This window comes from Gavialis gangeticus, unplaced genomic scaffold (assembly GCF_001723915.1).
Source record: "Gavialis gangeticus isolate Ggan-Ray unplaced genomic scaffold, GavGan_comp1, whole genome shotgun sequence".
NCBI classification, from domain to species: domain Eukaryota; kingdom Metazoa; phylum Chordata; order Crocodylia; family Gavialidae; genus Gavialis; species Gavialis gangeticus.
Window position 1 is genome coordinate 98,089,680 of NW_017729024.1, and position 17,937 is coordinate 98,107,616.

The 17,937-nt window shown below is 43.8% G+C and overlaps 1 protein-coding gene across 1 annotated transcript in view; it reads left to right on the top strand.

Annotated features, from left to right (window-relative positions):
- The window catches only part of RFK (riboflavin kinase), a 67,794-nt gene that overhangs the window by 37,884 nt on the left and 11,973 nt on the right, over positions 1-17,937 (top strand). The window lies entirely within an intron of this gene.

Here is a 17,937-nt window from a genome sequence, read left to right on the forward strand (position 1 = left end):
CATCAGATTGGACACCTCACAGTGGACGAAACTCTAACCTTGACCGCTACTTTGGCTGCTTCAGGGAAAGAATGAACAATGAAATAATCAACAACACATGCCACCATAACAACCTCTCCCTACCAGAGAGAGAAGCCACAGAATCTCTAAGATCTAACCACCAAATAGTAATAAAACCAGCATATAAAGGAGAAGCCACTGTCATCCTAAACCGTGAAGACTACATGTCATAAAGGAAGCCAACAGACAACTCTCTGACACCACCTACTACAAGAAGATCCTACTCTCCTTTTCATCATAAAATTCAAAAATACCATCAAATCATTTCCAGCAGGACTACAAGAAAAACTACAGAGCTTGATCCCCCCACTACCCGACCAAGGGACTTTTTACATGCTCCCTAAAATCCATAAACAAGGGAACCCTGGCAGACCTATCATATCCAACCATGGGACCCTAACTGAGGAAATATCAGGTTTTGTCAAATCAATCCTAAAACCGCTCGTCACCCAAACAGCAAGTTTTGTCCAAGACACAACAAACTTTCTACGGAAACTTAAAAACACAGACCACCTTCCCAGCAACACCCTCCTAGCCACCATGGATGTTACCAGCTTACCAACATCCCACACCAGGATGGCATCCAAACCTGCCTTACATATATACAAAGCAAGATTACCATTCAGAATACAGACCCAAAGATATTACTGACCTTGTACACTTCATCCTCACACACAACAATTTCACTTTTAATAACCAACACTTCCTCCAGACCATGGGCACAGCTATGGGCACCAAAATGGTCCCACAGTATGCCAACCTTTTTATAAGCCACCTAGAAGAAGAATTCTTCAAGGACTGCACCATCAAACCCTTGCTATACTTAAGATATATCAATGACATCTTCATTATTTGGACTGAAAACATGCAATATCTGATTGAGTTCCATTAGAAATTCAACAATCATCATCCCTCCATCGGACTATCTTTTGAATACTTGAGCACCAACCTCTCCTTTTTAGACACGATGATCAGTATCCAGAATGGTAAAATACAGACCATGTTATACAAGAAACCCACAGACCAACATACATATCGGCACAGAACCAGCAATTACCCTAAACACACCAAACCTGTGATATACAGGCAAGCCCTCAGATACCACCGAATTTGCATTGAGGAGAACACCTGGGATTGCTACCTCACCAATCTTAAAATGGCTTTCACACAATAAGGACACTCCTGCAGAGAGAGAGATTGCACGTTTGAAAGAGCCACCTGGATACCACATGAAGAATTGCTGCAGTACAGAAGAAACCCCCCCACGAATCACACACTGTTGGTTATGACATATCATCCCTCCCTCGAATCCATACAGAAAATCCTCAAACAATTGCAAACCATACTAGAAAGAGACCCTGTTCTTAAAGAGATCTTCCCAGAACCACCCATCCTAGCCTCCAAACAAAAACCGAACCTTGCTAACCTCATCACCAGAAGCAAACTTCCTACAGCCCAGAACACAGCAAATGGACCCAGACCATGCCATGACAAGAAATGCAAAACCTGACAACACATCCACCACCCCCACAATCACTACACTCCACAACAGAGCCATCAGCATCCTTGCATCTTACAGCTGCACCTCCAGAAATGGAATATATTTCATCCAGTGCACCAAATTCCCTGATGGAAAATATGTAGGAGAGACCAAACAACTGTGCACCAGAATGAATGCACACCGGAAATCTATCAAAGACAAGAATACCCAGTTACTAGTGGGGGTACATTTCTCACAAGAAAACCACTCTCTCTGCAATCTCTCAGTTCTGATCCTCAAAGAGAACTTACAAAACAGTTCTGAGACAAGCCTATGAATTTCACTTCATCAACCTCCTGGATACAAAAAATCATGAACTAAATATAGTCATTGGATTTATGACACACATTATAACCTGCCTGACATCTGACTCCCCAGGTACCTCTCCATTATTTAACTACTACATTCATCCCCCTTCTCCCCCACCCCTCCAACCTCTCTCTCACCTACTGACTCCTCAATTCACATCTTCACTGACTGCCTTTCTCACATACATACCAGCCTCTGGCTTCTTTACTATTCATTCCATCCAGGAAGAGCACGCACCAACTGCAGAGACTTCCTTAGCTTGATGAAGTGTTTTTAAACCCGAAAGCTTGCCAATATTTTTTTCCCCAACTATTTCAGTTGGTCTAATAAAAGATATCAGATTCACCCAAAGAACCTTGTCTGCCTATGTCTTTATACTAACACGGCTACAACCTACAGCCTTGAAGCATTAAAGATGCAATCCTTCAGTGTACAGAGTTGAAACTAAACCCTAGTCATAGCCTTTCCATGAAAGATTCCAGTTCCCCTATTCTTTCATATGTAGCAGAACTGTTATTTGGTTCCCTTTTACTCAGACTGGTTCCCTCTCTGTAGAGCTGGTCATTATTTGTTCCCCGATAAACTTGTTTTTGTTTGTTTATTTTTTGCCAAAAATATGAATTAATTCAAACAAAATACTTTTATAATTCCGTGTTGATTTTTGGCACATCTGGCAGTAAACCATTTTTGTAGCAATGCAAAAAGCTTTAGCAACTATTTTTTTGTTTCATTTCAGCTGTGCCATGCCATTTTACCCTAATACTGTCATACGTTGCTCTGTGTTCATTCACTGGATGTTTTCACATTATTTCTAGTAAGTTAAGTATAGCCACTTGAAGTTGCAGTTCAAGTCAGCTTCTCCTTATGACTGAGGATTTGCTTATGCTTGCTTATAGCCTGGAAGCAGAGCAAAACTGTGTTTTTGGAAAGAGCTCTCTCAGCATTACTGGATAGTCAGGTCAGGTATTCTTGCTCTGACCCCTGTACCTGTGCTGGCTGACTGTATTGCTGTACTGTTTTGCAAGGCTGTGGTTATTCATTGATTTCATTGCACACTGTGAAGCCTGTCTACTATTCTGCAAGGTGAAAAAAGGAACTGAAAAGCAGAAGTTGCTTGAAGGTGTGGCCTCACCTCCATTTGAAGTAGTTTCAAAAGGGCGTGCTACAAATGTAGCAAAACTGCTCCTACTTTAATACTGCTTAATACAGTGTGTACATACTGAATCACACAAATGAGAGAAACTGATGTCAGATACTGATATCAGTTTAAGCAGCAACATCACCCATCATTCACAAAGCCAGCAAGAGTACTGTTGCTGGTTAATCTGGACAAGGGCAGCTGTGAAGCACTTCAGAATGAAAAACGAAAAACACCCCTTTCTGAGGCTAGAAATAGACGTTGCCAAATGAGGTGTCTTCACACAGCTGATCTGATTCATTTTGCAAAACACACATTGCCTGTTGTCTCATCTGTTGATGCTGTGGGACAACAGGTGACGTGTAATCCTAGTCCTGTGCCTCAGGAATTCCCAAGATTAAGTCCCTCAAGCCCTGGAAGAGCCTGCCTATCTTTCTCTGTGTAATGAGGTGTGCCTCCAGGATCTCTGGGGTGTACCTCCATGAGTAAGGACACCCTGACTTTCCCCATTTACTGAGACATGCCCCAGAGAGGCTGGTGACACTTCTCAGGAAGCAGGGAAAGCCAGGTGGGAGTTCCCAGGGCTTGAGGGACCCAGTTCTGCACAGCAATTCTCGGTGCACAGGACTGGGCCCCTCAGGTCCCTGGAGCACCTGTCTGCGCAGCTGGAGAGCATAGGCAGCTCAGGCCTGCCAGCATTTCTTGCACTGTAAAGTAACTATAAATACCAGCACAACTTGACACTGCTTTTGTCATGGCTACGAATTCTGGGCATCTGTGGCGTGACAAGGGTTATAGATGTCTGTTTTCTTGGCCCTTGTGCCACCATAAACATTTTTACAGGAGTACAAAGGTGATGAAAGGCAACATCTTTTTCTACCCTACGTGGAGAAACTACATGAACCTTACAAATCATCAAATGTCACTTTCCTCCAGGCAGACAGTTTATCTCACGAGGACCCTGGGACAAATTTGACCAGCTGGAGTACAGGATGCCAGGATGTAAGTGAAAGGAAGAAAAAGTTAGTGCATCCCAAGTCAGTCCAATGCCATGTGAAGCTGCTTCTCTTGAGCCCCCACAGCTGTAGGATTCTCAGCTCACTCTACTAGTGTGCTTGACTTTGCTAGTTCTGCTTGGAGTTTTTAAGGTAAGATCACTGGACTCAGTTTAGATGGGAAAACTAGAGGTGAACCAGGCAGTTCTTCCACACTCAGTGTAACTCCGTAGTAACCTTCACTTTCTCAATCCCCAAGCCCCCTCCTGCAGGTGATAAAAAATAGATCCGGGTTCTTTGGGTGCTGGTAAATTCTTTGCATTGAACCTGCAGTTTAACAGTCAAGTGTCTGCAGCATTTGCACAGGTTCGTTTGCATATACTCATTTCATCAGTGATTCCAATTTCCCTTCTGTTTCCTTTATAAAAACATGCAGAGGCTTCAGAGCCTTCTCAGTTTCTATGCAAACCCACAAGGGGAGAGAGAGAGTACTGTCTCAGCGTAAAAAAATTCAACAAGCCTTTAATTTTGTGTACAGTGCAGTGTTCCCCCTTTTTTTCTGGACTTCCTTCCTGGTTCACAAGACAAAGGGAGGAAGCTGCCCCACTCTGTCCCCTGTGTCCCAGACATCATGGTGGTGCTCCACTGCACCACCACCTCCTGTCCGAATGCTTATTCACACTCTAATCAGCTGTTTCAGTCAGACAATCAGAGCATGAATAAAGCATTATGGACAGACAGATAGACAGATTAAGGCTTTTATAATATTAGAATATAGAACCAGAGGGATGCAATTAGCATTAATTAACTTGAATAACAAATTCAGTTTAATGTGTTGACCCTACACTTTCACTTTTTTGTAGACATTTGTGTGTAAATGCAGAGCTGCTTTGTAGAAGTTGAAGGTTTTCATACCTAAGCAAAAGATGTTTGAGGGTTTGGGCACCTAACAAAGCAGTTTTGGTTTGTGGCCTTTTTACATTAACTAGATCTCCCTGCTAAAATCTCTCCCATAGAAATAATTATTTTTCACATTTAAATCATCGTTGTCACAATTCAGGTTACCATGAGGGCAGTCAACAGTACTGTTATTATTTCAGGTAATCTTTGAACTCTGGCAGACTTTACTGCTTCAGTTATCCTCAGGTCCCAGTTGGAGGATTTTATTTTTCAATCACAAGGGCTAGGAATTGCGTGCTCGGATTCGAAGGCACGGTTCTGGGAGAAGGTCCAGCTTCTACAGCAGATTCCACAGATATAGGAGAGGATGACTTGACTTCAACAGAAGTCCACCAGAAATTAGGTACCTTAACATTTCCTGATGCCCATAAGAGTCAGTTTAGCTTCTGCTGTGGAAAATATTGCCTGAGAGAAATAAATCAGGATTGGAAGGCTGAGAGTAAATTTATACAGCTAAGCTTTCAATAAGCATCAAACGCTTAAACTTTCATTTCTGTAGAAAGAACGAATGTTGAAACACTGAATTGTGGTATCACTGGACGAATTAAACAAAGATATTGTTAAGGTTCTTAATTACTGTTTAATTTGTGCTACCAGCATTACTCTAGTGCTCTGACATTTAAAGTTCCTGTTGTCAACAAGCTCTACCCACTCATGCTCTATTTTATAGCAACTGGAATCTTGTTATGCACCAAGTTAAGGTTCAGATTCTAGCAGTCATTTCTGGTTTGGTCCTAGATCTTTCAAATGAAATAAACACTTCAAACCTTTAAAAAAGAGAGCCCTGTGCTGTCCTAGATCCCAATTTAGCCTACTTACAGAAAGTGTGTATGTACACCTAGTGAATGTTTTATATACACCTCTGTGTTCTAATTTTATCATTTGGTTTCAACTCTCTAGCGTCAAGCAACGTCAGAGATAAGCTCTCAAAGTGCAGTCACAAGGAAGTGAAGTCAAGAGGAGTTATGCTATTGCTTTAGCTGGAGCCAGGCTTTCACCTTTGAATGTGGGACTGCCAAGGAATAACTAGCTAAGTATTGCTGGAAAGAGTGTAAGTGATTTAACAGACAGCAAGCAACCAAATACCTCATTTTGGGTAAAATTCATAAGCATTCTTCTTAAGAACAATTCTTGTTTTTGTGCAAGAAACATAACATTGCAGAAAAAAATATAAAGGACAGAGACATACATAGACCATAAGGAGCATATTTCTCACAATACAACCACTTTCTCTCTGACCACACTATTCTTGTGCTTAAGGAAAATCTACTTAACACCTTTAAAAGGTGAACTTGGGAACAAAAATTCATAAGCTAGCTGGACACTAAGAACTAAGAACTAAAATATGGATATTGAGTTTATGGCACATTATAATTTACCGAATTCCTGAATTCTTTCCATACAAGGAAGATGAGATTGACCCTCCTTCCTTTTGATAGGTCTTGATTTTCCAGTAATCAGCTTCTTTTTTTCTGCCTGTGGTGTGTCTGCTACCCCTGAGACTTTCTCTCACCCCTCCCCTCTCCTCTGTTTCACTATATGGTGCCTGGCTTCCTGTGATCAGAAACCTGAGGGAAGATGACTTGTATTCAAAAGCTTGTTTAAACTTTATTCCAAGTACATGGTCCCATAAAATATATCACCCTAAGAAATTCTTGCCTCTCATAATTTCCGGACCATCATGACTACAACATCACACCTACACTACTGTAAGTATTGTTCAGCATTGGTTCAGCTCCACCAATGGTAGCTATTGAGGAAGCTGCAGCTTACATTGGGTGCAGAATTTCTTTCCAGCAAGTTTTCTAAGCTGAAGGCCTGCTTAATAGCTTTCAACATTGATGAAGCTGCACTGGTATTAATTTTCATGGGTTTAAATATAACTTATTCAGTTGGAGAGAAATGTATTTTTGGTTGAGAGAAATAACAAGTGGTGTCACAAGTATTTCTTGTTCTATCTAGTTACAGCTGGTTCTTGTGAACTGTGTAGCAGATTGCTACCCTTCAGAGATGAGTGAAGCAATCCATTTACATTCAGTATTTGTCACAGAACCATAAAAAAATTAGAGTTGAAAGGGACGTAAGGAGGTCATCTAATCTAAACCCCTGCTCAAAGCAGTACCTTCCCTAACTATATCATCCCAGCCAAGGATTTGGTTAGTGAAGTCTTAGCCTCTAAGGATCGAGATTTCAAAACCTTTCTAAGTAGCTTGTTTCAGTGCTTTACTACCCTCCTAGTGAGAGAGTTTTTTCTCCCATGTAACCTAAACTTTCCTTGCTGCAACTTGACAACATTGCTCCTCATTCTGTTATCTGCCACCACTGAGAATAATCTAGCTCCATCCTCTTTGTAGCCACCAGTTAGGTAGTTCACGGCTTGCCATTAAATCCCCATTCAGTCTTCTCCAGATTAAATAAGCCCAGTTCCCTCAGCCTCCTATTTTTGTTGCCCTCTGCTGGACTCTCTCCAATTTGTCCACATCCCTTCTGTAGTTGGGGATTCAAAACTGGATACAGTACTCCAGATGTGGCCTCACCAGTGCCGAACAGAGAGGAATAATCACTTCCCTCAATCTGCTGGCAGCACACCTACCAGTACAGCCTAGTATGCCATTAGCCTTCTTCACAACAATGGCACACTGTTGGCTCATATTCAGCTTATTGTCCACTGTAACCCCCAGGTCCTTTTCTGCAGCGCTGCTGCTTAGCCAGTCAGTCCACAGTCTGTACCAGTGCATGGGATTGTTCTGTCCTAAGTGCAGGACTTTGCACTTGTCCTTAATGAACTTCATGAGGTTTCTTTTGGTCCAATCCTCCAATATGTCTAGGGCTCTCTGAATCTTAGTGCTACCCTCCAGCACATCTACTACTCTTCTCAGCTTGGTTGCACCTGCAAACCTGCTGAGGATGCACTCCATCCCATCTTCCAGATTGTTTATGTTTCCAACAGTGTGGGATCCTTCCAGAAGAGGGGCACTGCATAAATATTAGATATCCATTATATATATTAATTATGTGTGTTTTATTCAAGTAATGTCACAAACTTATTATGTCCATTGAACTTTAGTCCATATAATTAAACAAACCAAAATACTAGCTCCTTGTGGAGTGCGTGAAAATAAAGAGGAAAAGTTATGGAAATAAATGATTTCCTACAGCTTCTTACTGTTGATGAAACCTAGGAGTACAAGTGAAAGCTGAAATTTATTTCTGCACTCAATTTACCCAGTTTACCCATTGCTGTAGAACAGGGGGTCTCAATCCCTGGGCCGCGGCCCAGTACCAGGCCACAGCAGGTTTGCTGCTGGTCCACAGCACGGTCAGCTGCCAGACTGGAAGTGGCTGCAGACTGGCAAACCAAGGTCCCCCAGAGCCGGATGGACAGGCTGCGGCTCCTTCTGCAGGGCCTGCGGCAGCACAGGATTTGGCCCATCCCCCCACCCGGGAGGTAGGGGTATGCTTACCTGTCTTCCAACTGGAAATTCCAGCCATGGTTGGCTGTGACTGCTGGGCTGCGGTTTGCTGGGCTGCGATATAAAAACTTTGGGAACCCCTGCTGTAGAGTATATAAAGATATAGTCATTATCATGAGAAGCTATTATTATGATAGAGATAATTCTGTCTATATCTACAACCTACACACTAAAAACTATGCAATGAAATTCATTTGGTGAATATACTGAATATGATTTTTGCAAGGTACTTATTACTCTGTAAAGAACATGAAATTCATTGAAAACATTTGCTGTGAATTTTTCACTCAGAAGAATTTTAGCTGAGAAGGAACTGTCTTGTGATAGAAGACTCAGTAATGGAGATTCATTTTTATTTTCGTTAATTTTTGTTTCTACATTCAAGATACCATTTGAAACACTGAAAATGGTAGGTGCAGAATCTCCAGACTTGGTCATGGGTGTACAAATGATTACATTGGGACTATCAATTAGTGCTATCTTTGATCATAGTCCCTTTTTATTACCTGTGACAACAACTTGATAGAATAAGATATTAGTTACTAATGAACATATTCTGAAATTATAAAGCATGCCCTTTATACAAATAATTACTTATAATCTAAAGTAAGCTTTACATTTCAGTTTTATGGAAATAGCTTCAGTAACAATATCAGTAAGAAAGAGAATGCCTGCCACCTTGTGGGTATCAAAGGAACATTATAGATTTATTCTGAGATGTTTTAGTCATTTACAAAATACTGAAGACTTTTGAGTTTCTTTAAAATGGTAAAATCGAAGCTTGCAGTTCCTTCAACATAAAAAATAAATTATTAAGTATATTCGGGATGAAGAAACATATGCTAAACAATAGAGACATACATTTTTTTTGTCTATTCCCATTAAAAAGCACCTTAGTTCCTTGGACTAAGCTAAACTGAGAGTCCCAGCTGCCAGTAGGTCATATGATGCAGCCCTTTGCTCCTTCATTTGCCAGGCACCCACCTGGAGTCATTGGTAATGTTGCCACTGCAAGGGTTTCAGAATTTGGTTTACTATTTCCAAGTTACTACCATTAGTAAATAAAATCAGAAAACTGCTACTATTGGCTTTTTTGGCTAGGGACAGAAATTACACATAATCCGGTATAAGTAATCAGAAACTGGGTCAGATCTGTAACACAACAGAAGTTCAGTGCATATAAATCACTTTCAAAATAGCCAAAACCAGTTTAAGATAAACCTGGATGGATGTAGTATCAGGCTTAACTGGTTTAGGTTAAATCAGTTTATTGAGCTTCTGGCCCAGATCACCTCCAGATTCAAGTTAACTCATGGTCCCCCAGCATCCCAGGATGCTTTACACCTCTCCTGTAAACTTCCCTTTGCAGGGTGGGTGAGCTAGCCTTGGCTCAAGCTGTTTTCCCCAGCCGAGCAATGAGGCATGCCCTAGCGCCCTGCAGTTTCTGGCCTGGACCACCATAGGCATGTGGCTTCTTTTCCAGAATCAAAAGCCAATGTCCGTTCACTTGCTTATCAGTTCAATCTATGCAGTTTAAACTATCCTGTAAAGATTGAATTGATTCAGCCTCAGACTTTTTGACTGTCTATACTTAGCCTTAATGTCTCACCATATTCATTGTCAGCTAGCAGCATGAGGAGTATATGCATAAATAGATAAATGGTTTTCCCCTGCTGACACATTGTTTTTACTTAATTTAGTTGGACTGGCAGAAACAAATGTTTGTGTCAGTCAACTTAAGACACTAAGGGTGAAGGAATGAATTAATCTTTTGAAAACAGAAGAGCATAGAGAGCTGGGACTGAAGAAAAGCAAAATACAGCAATTCTGAAAGAATGAGTGGAGTAAAAAGTTAGAGAGAACAGTAAAAAGAATTTGAATACTTTCTATTAACTTTGGACCTGACCTTTCAAGGTGCTGTATGTCCTCAGCTCCCAGATGAAAGCACTCATCATTTCAGGACCTGAATGAGAATTTGCCAGGTCTAAATCATTCAGTTTTTAATACTGTTTACCAGCACACTGGATTGTAGTCAGATTTTAGCACAGGTAACACAAGCTCACAGTGGTCTTTCTGAGTCAAATATCAGGCAATTGTTCAAGTTAGCTCCAGACTATAGCTACATTGCACTAATAAAATTGCATTAGTAAAACTGGCAATTTTGGGCTCAGAAAATTGTATTCAATAAAACTTAAACTCACTTTTACCATTTTCAGCAACCAACATGTCACACTGTAAAAACTGTAGTGCCTGCCTAAATGAGACCCTAAAAAAACTACTTGGTATATGATGTCACTTGAAGGAAACTGGTAGACTTGGAGTATCTCCTGTCTATTGAAATGTGTACCTATCACAAGTATGGAGCTCTGTTTTGGACAAGTATTCATGAGCATATATTAATGAAGCTAACTTTCAGGGAACAAAATCCAGGACGCAGTTCTGAGCACTCCATAGAGCTCCTGAACCAGGATTTATACCACTTCTAATTCCAGATATTGCAGCTGCCATAGTGAGGTGCTAGGGACAGGTTGATTAGCTCTACCTCAACAACATTCATTAGCGTAGCCATGTTCATACAGCCATATTGCTTCTTGTTCAGGAGCCTGTGGCGCCAACACAAAAGCAAAATAACTGCAGTTCTGTGGCACCAGGCAGCATCCTGCCATGTCCTTTCAACCTGTAGTCCCTTTGAGTACCCAAAACTAGTTACAATTTTGACCTAAATCGCTCAGAAATTTCCATCTGCAAGATAGCAACAACTTCTTTCTACCCTACAGGAGCATCTGGAAGACATATAACCATTGAAATGCCAATGTAATAATTCAGCCATCAGTAGAAGACTACAGAACCAGGGATTGTCAAACAGGGTATGTGTACCCCTGGGGGTACTTGGGAAGGGCCCAGGGGGTATATGGCAGCATCACAGAGAAGTGGGAGGCAGGGCTTTTGCACCTCCCCGCCCCATAGCCCCATTGTCAATCAGCCGCCAGGGGACCTCCCCTCTTCCTCCTCGCTCGTCTACTGGCCGCCAGGAGACTCCCTGCTTCTCTGCTGGCTCCCCTTGGTACCCCAATCTAAAAAGGCTGAAAACCCCTGGTATAGTCTTAGCATCATATGCTGAAATAGAGGAAAAGGAAATACTGAAAAGCTACCCATTCAAGGAGTGCCAGATACCAAGCAGTTGCCCATATTAGTAAAAAAAAGGATTGCAAAATGAGATGCAAAAAGCCGAGATGGTATGTACCTGCTTGGATTTCCTGGATTACCAAAGGCAAACAAACATCATACATCATAAAATGCTATGACAATATATGTTAAACTCCCTTGTATTTACCAAGGGAAAAGATTTGACCAAAGTGTTAATATGCTTGCTTAAAACACAGTACATTTGAAAATATTTGCTAATGAAATTGGGGTATTAATGTTGCTGTTGGAATCAGGCTATTCTTTGAAATCCATCAGTAATTAAATAAGTTAAAGAAAATGGCGTTAACACATAGAAGCATCTGCAGTGGAAAAATGTGAAATGACAGCACGTAATCACAGGATGTTGATTAAATTAATAATTTGCTTGTAATCTCTTACTGCTCTTCATATTTTATCTGAATAAGATATACAAAGGAACTGCAGATTTTTCAACAAATAAATGCAAACAATCCTAAAAGTAATAGGTGCAATTAGATTATTAAGTGTTGATATTATTTTGAATTTGTATTGTAATAGTACCTAAATTTGTTCAAACAGGCTAAGTTCCACTGTACTAGGCATTCTAGAAACATTAATGCCTAATGGTTAGGCCAGTCCTACAATTAATGGATACCAGATAAACTGCTATGACCGTGTGGAAGTTAACGTGGCACTCAGAGGCACAGCAGACTGTACACATACCGTTAATTGCAGGATTTTGTACATATACAGATAGAATCTCTGATGCAAATCTCTTATACTCTAATAGAAAAGATCCGATAGGCAGAATGATCACAGTCACATAGAAAGGCAGGTGTAACAAAAATAATAGGATACTTAATACTCCTTACACACAGAACACGACTGACAAATATGTGTAAGTGCTACACCAGACAACACCTTCCTTTGTTAGAAATTCTGTTCTTCCTTAACTAGGTTTCTTCTCTTAAAGTTTGATGAAGTTCGTATAAGCCTCTGTATTGATTGTAATGAGCTTAAGTTTAGTTTCTCTTTTTCTTCCTGGTTCACCTCCACCCTTTCCCAGTCTTGTAAAACTGGAGCTCTTTATTCGTGCTGCTGGGGCATTAAGTTCTGAATCTGCATATGGCATACACAGATCCAGCAGTCTGACCCAGTATGCAGTGAAGTCAGTTGGATCAGATAAATAGTGAGGACTGGATTTTTGGTTGTAGTCATGTTGGTCTAAGGACTTAGGCAGGCAAGATTCTTTGGGTAGGTGTGCTATCTTCTATTAAACCAATTGAGTAATGGGATGGGACATCAATCAGAGAACTTTAGGAGCTGCTTTAGCAATACTGGAAGAGCATGAAGAATTTCTGGCACCATAAAGGAGGAATGAAAAAGTGAAGTGGCCCCCCCCCGCCGCCCCACCAGCCACTCTACTTGCATTAACAGAGAAATAAGCACTGGAACAGCATTTCTATGCTGCTGCACTTCTCAGGCTACAAAATGATCCATAGTAAGACTTCCCAACAACTACAGCACAGAGGAAAGCTTTGATGATGACTGCAATTGTACAATTGTTACAAGCAACACCGGGACATTTTTCTTTTTTTTGATTCACTCCCTTCCACTTTTTTGTTCATATATATATGAAACTACTTGATATAAGACATTTTTCCACATGTACATGTGGTCCATGAGCTTTATTTTCCTGCGTGATTTTGGCTCAAGAGGAGGGAAAGAAGTACTGAGGTGGATTTCAAATGTATGTATACAGTATGCAGTGCATTGCAACTCAGCTGGAATGGATAGGAAACATCCCAAAGGTACGGTGTGTGTCAGGTCTCATATATGCTATTTCTAAAGCTGTATAGTAAATTGTAAAATCCCACTGATTTGAATACTGAAGGCACTTGGGCCTGCTTATTTGCTCTCCATTTTTGCAGTTCCCTAATACTGGTTACCTGGTTACTCAGAGGTGCATTCAGCCAAGCTGTAAGACCACTCACAACCAGTCTGAGAACGACACCAAGATGACTTCAGTGTGGAGAGTATTAGTGTAGGAACTAGAAAAGCCTGTAAACTCAGCATTTAATATAGGACTGATATGTCTGTCCAAGGTGGGGCTGGTCTTAATAAATGGGGGTCAACTTTTTCAGCAGGCATGCTGAAATTAGACCCAGACCCCTGACTGCCACTCCAATCCTTTCTTTTACCTGATCTGATGAAGCTTTCAGCTCCATCCTTTCTGCCACCATTCTGTCTATCCCCTCCCCAGTCTGCTGGGTATCTCAGAGGCTCCCTGTGTCACTTGTGGCATCTGTGCTGCAAGTTGCCCATCCCCTCGTTTAAACCATATGTACCAGGCTCATTTAGCAATCAGAATGTTGCCTGTGTGGGATAGACAGTTCAATCCCATCTCAAACAATGATGTGCTACTAATACTTTTGAAACTGGCTAGATCAGGGGTGCTCAACCCCTGGCCCATGAGCCAGATCTAGCCTCTGGCACCTCGTAATCTAGCCTACAGTGCTCCCCATGGCTCCTGTGGGGCTCCCATGGGCTATGCCCCTTTATGCTACATTGGGTGTACAGGGTAGTGCAGAGCTCAATCAGTGCACAGGGGCTTGGCAGGGCCTTTGCAAGGCCCATTCCCAGCCAGGTGGCAGCAGCTTGGGGTCCCATGTCACCTCCACCTGGATGGGATCAGGCTCTGGGGCCCCACACTGCCGATGGCCAGCCTCCACATGCTGGGATCGGACCCCAGGGACCTGCACCACACCTGTCTGGCTGGGATTGAACTCCTGTGAAGTGGAGGTGGCCTGGGGTCCAATCCGGCCTGCGAACCAGCGCTGTTCATCTGGTCTGCAGAGCCAAAACTGTGAGCACCACCGAGCTAAATTACATTGGTTTAAGGCCGGTCAAAAGCAAGGCCCTCTGGGTAGTAAGGAGTCTTAATGAAGCGCCAATTCTAAAACAGAGGCTGAGTGCATCTTCTGAGTAACAAGGTAACCAGTATTAGGGAGTTGCAAAATCTGAGTGCAAATTAGGAGATCCCACTGCTTTGAATATTGAAATCAGTGGGATTTGGCAAATAGCTAGAGCTTTTATGCACTAATTAAATGGCCACTTGCCTTACACATGGGCATTTTAAATGGTTAATACTAGAGTTTTACTGTTTCAAATAGTCCAGCCAATGAAATATTACCCCACGTGCTACTCAGACAGACATCTCTTGGCTGACAGGATTCTGAAGTGATTTCTGAAAGACTGAAATGCTGCTGCTTTTCTGCTTAAGCTCCAAAGAACCCAGATAATATGCACACTGTATTATAAGGAGATGCAGAGATCACATCCAAAAGAAAACTGGAGAGAAACATTCCATGGCGTACATACCGAAGTTGTGCCAAGTTAGGCAGGAAGGCTAGGGGTGTAAAAGGAGCGTAAAAGGATCACCAACTCAATGCTGGTAACATTGGCAAGGATGCTGGGGTTTGTGCGGCAATCTTCCCATTTGATATGGAGGATTTGCTGGATGTATCGTTCGTGATACCTCTCCAGCAATACAAGAATAGCATTGAGATTGACCTCTCTACCTCTTGAGGTGATGATGGTAGGTCATGCACATTTCACACCTGGGGAGGAGGGTAGTGATGCTGATTGCATTGTAGACCTGCGTCTTGGTGTCTTTCTCAAGATTGTGATGAATAAAGACATGCTGAAATAATTTTCCTAAGGAGGCCCTTGTGCACCAAATCCTGTGCTTGATCTCCTCATTCTGATCTCCTCATTGATCTCCTTCACTGACAGAGGTAAGGGAAATGTGCAACTACTTTCAGTCTTTCCCTCAATGATAATTTAGGGAGGTGGGTCGCATTTATGGTCTGAAGCAGGCTGATAGAGCAGTTTAGATTTCTTGGTGTTGAGAGAGGCCCAAAGTTTGGGAGAGGCCCAAAGATCCAGTGCCACCTGGAAGATTTCCTCAGTGTGTCCAAGCATAGGTGACTGGTAGGGAAGGCATGGGGGGAAGAAGGGGGGGGGCATGTGCCCCCCTGACAGAGTCGTCCCTGATCCCACCAGTGGCATCTGCAGGTGCTCACCAGCCCTGACCCCACTGCTGGTGGCATCTGCAGGTGCTTGCCAGCCCCATCCTTGCTGCCACTGCCGGCTTCTGTGGGTGCCCCCCCCCAGATTCAGGAGGCACCAGTCGCCTATGTGCGTAAGGACGGTACAGTTCTCCATGTACTGAAGGTCAAAGAAGGTTGTTTTGAGTATTTTGGTCTTTGAGAGAAAATGTCCCAGATTGAAGAGCCTTCCTTCCATTTGGTACTCAATGTTAATTCCAGAAGGAAGGCGGTCCTTAGGATGACTAGGATGACTGTCAAAAAAGAGAGCACAAGGTTGGGGTGATCACATAACCTTGCTTGACCCCAGTTCGGATGACAAATGTATCTGTCTCCAAACTGGTACATAGACCTGTTGCAGTCATCTGGTTGTGGAGGAGCCTCAAAACCTTGATGTACTTCTCAGGATAGCCAAATCTGGCCAGTGCTTTCCACAAGGCCTCCTGACTGATGGAATCAAAGGACTTAGTAAGGTCAGTGAAAGCCATATACAAATCCTGATGTTGTTCCCAACACTCTTCTTGTACATGGCAGGTAACAGATCATGTCAATGACAAGGCCCCTCTAGTATAGACAGAGTCTATAGCAGATTCTCAGCCAGGGTGCCATGAAATCCTTTTAAGTATGCTGCTCAGTCTTGGCATCTGTGCATGATTCACAGGCCAAACCCAGCAATTTCAAATAGGAATCCATAGTGTCAAAATGTGTCTGACCGGTTGCAATCCTTCCAAGTTCTTTACCACAGAAGAATTGCTGTTATTTTTCAGTAGTTAAAACTCGAAGGACAAGCTAGATAATGTTTTTTTGGGTAAATCTGGTATTTTTTTATTAGACCAACTCAAATAGTTGGACAAATTCTTCTTAGCAAGCTTTCAGGTACACACACCCTTCATCAGGCTGGCCGACGCCCCTGTAAGCTAGGGGCTGGCAGTTCCCAACGGGCCGTCTCGAGTCTAATGAGAACTACTGGCCCGTGGCACTAGCGCTCAACGCCTGCACCTCATGGGCCAGAGCCAGCCTGCAGAGGCATGTCATCCAGTCCTGGGGGGCTCAAAAATGTGGTGGTGACGGAGTGATGACATCATTCATAGGGAATCACGAAGCCAGGCTGGAAAAGACCTCCAGAGGTGTAGTCCAGTCCCGCGCCTGAGGCAGGATCATCCCTATCCAAACCATCCCGTAAAAATCCCTCGTCTAACCCAGTGGTGCTCAACCTTCTGGCCCCTCGGACCCGATGAGCAGCGCGGGGCCGTCTATGAGCCAGTCACGAGGATGGGGCTCCGGTGCAGCTCGCTAGGCGTGCCCCCCGGGCCTTGGTGCTGTCCCCGCGCACTGCGATCACCGCCCAGCCCAGCGTGCAGGGCCCCGAGACTTCCCACCCGTCTAGCAACTCAGTGCTACGTTTCCGCACCTGCGAGGAGCCCCCATGGCCCAGATGCGGCCCGTAGGCGTAACCCGACGAAACCGCTTGCGCAAGGTGGGGGCAGAGCGCCGCTGGGCGAGCCCATTTTCGGGACGGGGGGGGGAGCGGACCAGGACTGTTCCAGAGGCTAGAAGCTGTCACGCCCCGCCCCGCCCCCTTCCTTGCCCCGCCCACCCGCTTCCGCACCGGCGCGCGCGCGCGCGCGCATGCGCAGGACAGTCGCAGCTCCGGCTGCCGGCTCAGGGTTGCGCCACAGACCCGCGCGGCCTCGTCACGCACCGGACCCGTCCCGACCGCCGGCGCCATGAGGCACCTGCCCTACTTCTGCCGCGGGGAGGTGGTGCGGGGCTTCGGCCGTGGCTCCAAGGAGCTGGGTATCCCCACGGGTGAGAGGCTAGCAACGTGGGGCGGTGTGTGTGTGGCGGGGGTTGGGGGGGGTCAAGACCGGCTCCCCCTCGCGCCCCCGTGTGTGCCCAGGCGCTGGTTCACACTTGTCTGCCCACTCCCTGGCACATCTGCCTCCGCACATGCCCACGTGTACATGCACCCATGTTTGTGTGCCTGCCCATGCCCATCTCCACATGCATGCACACGAACATATGTGTCCACGCACCCGTATGCCTGCCCATATCTGCATGTGTATATATATGTCCTTACACACCCTTATACCAGCACACATATTTGCTCTCACACAGGTGGCCATACACACAGGCATATATGCCTGCACTCACACACATGCCCATGCCTGCACATGCTCCTGTGGAC